This window comes from Triticum aestivum, chromosome 3D (genome assembly GCF_018294505.1).
Source record: "Triticum aestivum cultivar Chinese Spring chromosome 3D, IWGSC CS RefSeq v2.1, whole genome shotgun sequence".
In the NCBI taxonomy this organism is placed as follows: domain Eukaryota; kingdom Viridiplantae; phylum Streptophyta; class Magnoliopsida; order Poales; family Poaceae; genus Triticum; species Triticum aestivum.
The window spans coordinates 374,105,587-374,113,840 of record NC_057802.1 but is presented as its reverse complement, the minus strand read 5'-3'; the positions used below and the strand labels follow the sequence as shown (position 1 = coordinate 374,113,840).

At 44.8% G+C, this 8,254-nt stretch overlaps 1 pseudogene; it reads left to right on the top strand.

The window, feature by feature from the left end:
• The first annotated feature begins 4,003 nt into the window (after window positions 1-4,003).
• Window positions 4,004-8,254, top strand: part of LOC123076310 (uncharacterized) — a 174,692-nt pseudogene continuing 170,441 nt past the window's right edge.

Here is an 8,254-nt window from a genome sequence, read left to right as displayed (position 1 = left end):
AAAGAATTGGTCTAAGAAACTTGATGATGCTTTGTGGGCTTATAGAACTGCTTATAAGAATCCTATGGGTATGTCTCCATATAAAATGGTTTATGGAAAAGCATGTCATTTACCTCTTGAACTAGAACATAAGGCATCTATTAAAGAGCTCAACTATGATTTCAAACTTGCCGGTGAGAAGAGGTTATTTGACATTAGCTCACTTGATTAATGGAGAACCCACGCCTATGAGAATGCCAAGTTGTTTAAAGAAAAAGTTAAAAGATGCCATGACAGAAGGATACAAAAGCGTGAGTTTAATGTAGGTGATCATGTTTTGCTATACATGTCTCGTTTAAGATTTTTTGCAGGAAAGCTTCTCTCTAAATGGGAAGGTCCTTACATTATCGGGAGGTCTATCGTTCCGGTGCCATAAAAATCAACAACACCGAAGGCACAAATCCAAAGGTGGTAAATGGTCAAAGAATCAAACATTATATCTCAGGTACTCCCATAAATGTTGAGACCAATATAATTGACACCGTAACACCGGAGGAGTGCATAAGGGACACTTTCCAGAATGTTTCCGACTCCGAAAAGGAACAGGTATGTGGTACAGTAAGTAAACTGACACTAAAATGTTTCCAATGATAAATTTTCTCTGTTTTGGAATATTGAAAAAATTAGGAAGATTAAAAGTTGTCCGAAAGAGACACGAGGCGTCCACAAGGGTGGAGGGCGCGCCCTACCCCCTGGGTGCACCCCCGTCCTCGTGGCCACCTCGTGTGCCCTCCGGACTCTGTTTTCTTGCAATATACTTCTTATGGTCGATAAAAATTCATTATATATTCTCCCGAAGGTTTTGATCATAGTACCACGAAAAAATCCTCTGTTTTTCATTTTGAGTTGTTTCTGCAGCAGATTTGGAGCAAGATGCCGTTCCAAGATTTGGAGGGAGAGAGCTACATGGCTGATTATATCACAAACCCACACTACTGCAGGATGCTGCTAACGCGACACTACGATCAGAGACCCTTTGACGAAACTGTGTGTGATGCATTAATCACAAACGGGGATGTAAAAACCCATCAAAAAGGTGCAAAACGTTTGCGATGGCGGAGCCATCAAACACGGTTCAGATTTTAGTTGCGTGTGCGATTCAGGGCACACGGTTAACCTATTCGAGCTGTTTGCGATGAGGCAGAACAACAGAAACGGGCAGCCATATCAATGTGGTGCGATATACGACATACAGTTCGCTCTGATGAACCGTTTGCTATTAGGGAGTGCAACATAAACGGTTAGTCAGATCAAGGTGTGTGTGATATAGGGCATACGGTTCACTCGGACGAACTGTTTTCGATTAGCGAATGCGACAGAAACGGTTCAACTTAACAAGATGTGTGTGATACATGGTAAACAGCCGACTCGGATGAACTGTTTGCAATGAGAAATTACACGATAGACGGTTAATACAGTTATTTCATGTGTGATTCTGTGTGTACAAAAAACTTTGAAAATGCAAACTAGTTGCTTGCGGTGTCTAGGAGTATCGCACACGATGCGTCTGCGAGTACTCGTGTGCGATGATTAGTAAGTTACACATACGTTTCCTTATGTTAACACTTGTGTGATAAATAACACGTGGCACCGGATACGGTATTCGGGTTGTGTGTGTGCTCCACTTAGTCTTCCCGCACTCCACATGGGTGAATTGTAAAATCCACGCCTATTCCCTGACCGGTTTCCCGCCACCAGCTAGCGGCTTGCTGCATATAACCCAGGCGGCAACGCACCGCTGCGACACTCTGCGAAGATCTAGTCCTCACCCATCTACCATTAGTTATTCCAAGCATGCCAGGCAACGACCAAAGCTTTGACGTCGACGCCTACCTGCATTACATCTTCGGCGAGGAGTACGAGCCGGAGCAGGTCGGGGAGCAAGAGCTTCATCGGCCGGTGCAGGCACCATGGCCCATCGGCAGCGATATCGGCATCACAGTCCTTTGGAGCACAATTGACATATTTGCAGCGGAGGTGTGATGAGCAGTTTTCCATCCACCGTGCAAAAGACCCAGAGCTGCTCGGCGGCATGATCGATGACCCACCTGAAGAGCCGCCATCACAGTGCTCATCGAGAGCCTGATGCCCCGCAAGGAATGGGCAGAGGACCTCCGCGATTCAGTCAAGACAAAGGCAGCCTGCGGCTTCATCATTGCCCGCAACGGCCATTTCAACCTCGATCCCGATGATGTGGTGGCCAGGATTGAGCGCATCCTTGGCGGAGTTGACGTCCCCGATGAAGTAGAACATCGCCAATGTCATATCTTGAGGGTGCAGGTGATCGACGGAATTTTCTACCAGGCCAGAGACATGGAAATGGAGCGGTTCCGTGGAGTTGTCATGCGCGCGATTGCACGCTGTCAAGCTCTTCTGGAAGAGGCCCAGCAGCCCCAAGAGCCTCCCAGCATCAGCAGCTCCGTAGGCGGAGGCGGGCCGGGACACTTGGAGTGAACGGCCGCAAGGGTGCTATGCTGATCATGGAGTCCGAGAAGACCATCGTCGGAAGGCCGCCAGCTCAGCCTTTTAGCTTATATTTTATTATAATTGTATGCATATGTAGGTCGTGAGTGTTCTGGGCCTTGCCGCATTTGGCATTTTAAATTATCCTGAATATGTAAGACAATTATTAAGAATTATTAACAGTTGCCACTGTAACTTTGCCTCAATGGCAAGCAGAGCGCGCGGAGGGACGCCAGAGCGGAGCGCGCCGCGGCCGCCTCAACGGCGAGCAACCACGTGGTCAACCTTCTGCCATCAATAAATTTTGACCTTGTTTCTCGTCACATTGCTGATTACAACGCAATAAGTAATTGCAAATCTGTTCACAACTATCAAACTAATATGTGTTCACACTTAGCACCGGGCTATAAAAACCACCCACTCAAAAATTACGTCACAGTTCCTCTCCTCATCACCCACAAAAGGGCTATTAATTTTGTTCTGTCAAGTCGTTCCGCCAAGACCGGTAGGAGGAGTTTAGGGTGGACATATAACCAGGCAGCAAAGACCAAGGCCGCGGAAGCACTAGAGAGGTCCCGCCGTGAAGCCACAGCCACAACAGAGATGTCCAGGCGTGCCACAGAACCCTCGAACAAGCTCTCACTAGCATGCGAGGGCTCTCACAAGTGCATTCACGGCGTCGGCCATCACGACGAGCCGATGTTCCTGAAGTCCTTCGCCGGCGACGACGACATTCTCACTGGCGTCACTACGCAGCAGGAGCTGGTCGACGGCTTGATGAAGCTGCTCAAGATCAGCGATGCCTCGGTCGACAAGGCGGCCGGCCTCGTCCAGCAACTCATGGGTGACAATGCGAAGCTCCTCAAGTTGGTCGCCGAGAAGGAGGAGAAGGTCGCCGGCTGGAAGATGTTGCATGAGCAGAGCAGTGCCTCGGAGATGACGCTGAAAGCGGTCGTCGAGGAACTGACGGGTGGCATGAGGAAGCTCCAGATCAAGCGCGAGCAGGAGGTGGAGGAATCCGTGGCTGCTTTCAAGCAAAGTCGTGAGGAATTGAAGAAGGAGCTGAAGGATTTTGCCGATCGGCGATCCATCAACGAATAGAGACACGGTACCGACCCAGATCATTGTCTGCAATTTCCTTCTTCTCTTGCCCCCGTATCTTCCGGGCTTTGCAGCATGTGGCATTTTAAATTATCCGGATATGTAAGACAATTATTATGTGCGTCATTGTAAATTTGTTGTCGTATTATCCGTTGCCATTTTATTTGTGGTCATATTATCCGTTGGCCTATGTGGCAATTTAAGTTAGGGTGGAATACGAGTTGAAAACACAAACAAAGCAAATGCTGCCATGGGATCACAAGCAACCACCCTCCGTCCAGGTGCTTTAATTAACCCATTAATGGAGAAGTTGTGAGCGAGGCGGGCAGCGGCTGGTGCATGGAGGTCAAAGAGCCCGCTTCCCGGTGAGCATGGGCAGCCTTGCTGCTCGCACGTGTCCCGTCGAGCCTGCGAGGTGGACAGGATGCACGCGTCCCGTCGAGCCTGCGCGGCGGACTGCTCGCACGCGTCCCGTCGAGTCTGCACGGTGGACTTCTCGCGCTCATCCCGTATAATTAAACAGTTGCACGCACGCCACCGAGTATGGTTAAATTTCAACAGGGTTAATGTAATACAACCGTTTGTGATATTAACATGTCAGCTTTTTGTTTCAAAAAGGACTTCGTTTGCTACTAATGTGTGCGCTTCTTCTCAAACTGGACGATTTTTTTTACCATGGCACATATGTGCCATGTCATGGAACCATGCCAAGTCTCATGTTTTTTGGGTGACTTTTTGATTTACTGGGATTTAAAAATCGAGATTCTCAATGTTTCAGGACGACAACAAGTTTGTAATTCATTCCCATTCCTTAAATGAGACCTAAACATGCACCCAATGACACATGTATGATTTCCCACCCATTTTGCTTCACTGGAGCATGTGGTTGTAGAATTTGAATTATGGACTACATTAAATCCATAGAAAACTTAGTAATTAGTAATATATATATATACAATGGCTAAACGAACCCTGAACAGTTTCAAATTTCAGCCCGACACTCCTGTTATTCTATGTTGCTTGTAGAAAACAAAGTTCAAGGCGAGAAGAGGCAGCGATTATCGTTTCGCCCACAAGAGGGGCATGTTTCCCTACCGGAACCACGAGGGTTGCGACAGGCTCCGGTTTGTAAAAGGCTTGTAATATAGCTTCGCCCAAATTGGACAATTATATGTACCATGTAGTGACACCATGCCAAGTTTCATGATTTCCTGGTGAGTTCAGGATTTACAGAGATTTAAAAATTGAGATTCGCAATGTTTGTGGCCAAGCCAGGACGGCGAGACAGTTGAATTCGTTCCCATTCGTTCCATGGGACCTAAACATGCACCCCAAGGAAACATGTATGTTTTTTCTAGCCATTTTGGTGCACTGGAGCATGTATTTGTAGTTCGGATTTGAATTATGGACATTAAAATGCCTAGAAAACTCAATTAATGAATAAAAAAGGTCAAACGAACCCTGAATAATTACAAAATTCAGCGCGAATCACCAGTTGTTCCGTGTCGCGTGTAGAAGAAAATATGAGGCTAGAAGAGGGAGTGATTGTCGTTTGGCCCACAAGGGGACACGTTTCCCTATCGACACCATGAGGGTTCTTGCGACAGGCTCCGTTTTGTAAGAGGTTGTAATAAAGCTTGGCCCAAATTGGCAATGTTTTTACCACGAGATATATGTGCCATGACGTGACACCATGCCACCTTTGATGACTTTCTGGTGAGTTTAGGATTTATTGGGACTTAAAAACCGAGATTCGAAATGTTTGAGGACGAGCCAGGACACCGGTACGGTTGTAATTCGTTCCCATTCCTGGCATGAGACCTAAACATGCACCCAAGGACACATGTATAATTTTTCTAGCCATTTTGGTCAACTGGAGCATGTATTTGTAGTTCATGTTTGAATTATGGACATTAAATGCCTAGGAAACTCAACTAGTGTATGAAAAGGCCAAACGAACCCTGAATAAGTTTAAATTTTAGCACGGATATCATGTCGTTCCATGTTGCCCGTGGAAGAAAATACAAGGCGAAAAGAGGCAGTGATTACGTTTCGCCCACAAGGGGAACACGTTTCCCTATCGGAACCACGAGGCTTCTTTGAGAGAAGCTCCGGTCTTTGTAAGAGGTTTGTAATAAATCTTGGCCCAAATTGGACAACGTTTTTACCACGACATATATGTGCCATGACGTGAGACCATGCCACCTTTGATGACTTTCTGGTGAGTTTAGGATTTATGGGGACTTAAAAACCGAGATTCGAAATGTTTGAGGACGAGCCATGACACCGGTACGGTTTTAATTCGTTCCCATTCCTGGCATGGGACCTAAACATGCACCCAAGGACACAGTATAATTTTTCTAGCCATTTTGGTGAACTGGAGCATGTATTTGTAGCTCAGATTTGAATTATGGACATTAAATGCCTAGGAAACTCAATTAGTGTATAAAAAGGCCAAACGAACCCTAAATAAGTTTAAATTTCAGAACGGATATCCAGTCGTTCCATGTTGCACGTAGAAGAAAATACAAGGCGAAAAGAGGCAGTGATTACATTTCGCCCACAAGGGGGACACGTTTCCCTATCAGAACCATGAGGCTCCTTTGAGAGAAGCTCCGGTTTGTAAGAGGCTTGTAATAAAAATTGCGCCACAATGGACGAAAAAAATTCCTCGACATATAAGTGCCATGTCGTGACACCATGCCAGGTTTCACGATTTTCGGCTTAGTTTAGGATTTACGGGGATTTAAAAACCGAGATTCTTCTCACGAAATGTTTTCAAATAGCACACGGTTCACTCACGAAAGCCGATATTCAATGAAAACTTCGTGGAAACAATATTTTAAAGTTTTATAAAAATTTGAAAAAAAAAATGGGATGTTAAGAAGGTGATGTTTTATTGCAACACAAAATTTCAAGTTGAAAAACATTACGAGATGTGAGCTATGAGAAAGACAAATTCAGTCCTGAATAGTGACATTACTATTCAGCACTATTCAACGCTGATTTTTCCTTTTTCATAGCTCACATCTCGTAATGTGTTTCAACTTGAAATTTTGTGTGGCAATAAAACATCATCCTCTTAACATCCCGCATTTTTTTCAATTTTTTTTAAACTTCAAAACATCTTTTTCTTGTGGTTTTCACCGGTTTCCATATGATATCCCCCTGCTGCGCGCGCGATCTGAGTCGGCGTTCTGATTGGCCAGAACCCAAAGCCCACGGATCGTATGTCTGCACCGTTGGATTCTCCTTGATCGAACGGCGATCCTCATCCCTTTTGACAGCACATGTAAATGTTTTCAAATAGCCGCTCCAAAAAAATGTTTTCAAATAGCACACGGTTCACACACGAAAGCCGTGTGCCTACCAAACCGTGGCCGATGCCCCCCCTTTGCTGCGCGCACGATCTGAGTCGTGCGTTCTGATTGGCCAGAACACAAACCCCACGGATCGTACGTGTGCACCATTGGATGCTCCCAGATCGAACGGCAACCCCGAGCCCTTTCGGCGGCGTGAAATGCCTTAATGGCAAGGAGGCAATTCTTATCAGCATGGTCCGGCTTCCGATCCGCTAGCCTAGTCGAATAGAACGCAGAAGTTAAGTGTGCTCGGGCTGGAGTAGTCCAAGGATGGGTGACCCGGTAGGAAGTTGCATATCTGAAGCTTCATTTAAATGTTGTGACACGGTCATTATAGAGATATATTAATATATCTCTATAGTGACCTATCATGGCAATTATATAAACCTTGGGATCCTTGTTTTCTAATTTGTAGACTATGTTTTTATGGGTTATTTTTTGCTCTAAAAATTAAAGAATGATTGACCAGACTTGTCATGGCAATTATATAAACCTACTATGTTTTTATGGGTTATTTTTCCTCTAAAAAATTAAAGAATGATTGACTTGACATGTATGGTGATTATATAAACCTTTTTCAGGTTGCATGCAGGGTATAGGGGGCAGGGTGTTCTTCTCGAGCATGTCTCCCTTGTGCGGCTTATAGATGCGGCACATATCTATGCGCTCGCCAAGGTATATATACTATCCTTTAACGACAATTAGGGGGCCCCACACAATCTATCCCTTTGACCCAGAACAAGAAGGGTTTGACCATGATGGTTTCCTATTGATACTAGTAAGGTACACATGCATTGCACGCATGAGATTTGGTAACCAAATTATGAATAAATACCACACTATAGCATGTAAGCTTTGAGTCATATATGCATGATGTAGATGTTCGTTTAATTCTTATAGTTCATCTCATCCAAAATCAATTAGCTTTATAAAAAAATCTATTTTAAGATTCATGGAATTGTGCATTGTAAAGGTAAAAACAAAAAGTGACAATTCATTTAGAAAAAAAAGGTTTGGGCAATTAAGATATGGAATATTCTAGAGAACAAAGGAGAAGTGCTTGTGTGTTTGAGGTTTGTGCATTATGCTTAAGTTCAACCATGGAGTCTTCTAGATTGTACATGCATGTGGCAGAATCTGGTGGAATGTAGATGATATCCAACGGCCAGTAGTGCTCGGATTTGCCATCTCTGTACCGTTGGATTGGCTTAATCCACGACCAACTTTCAAAGTTATTCGCACACTATATAGGTGTATAGATGTGTATATATATATATAGATGTGTCCCA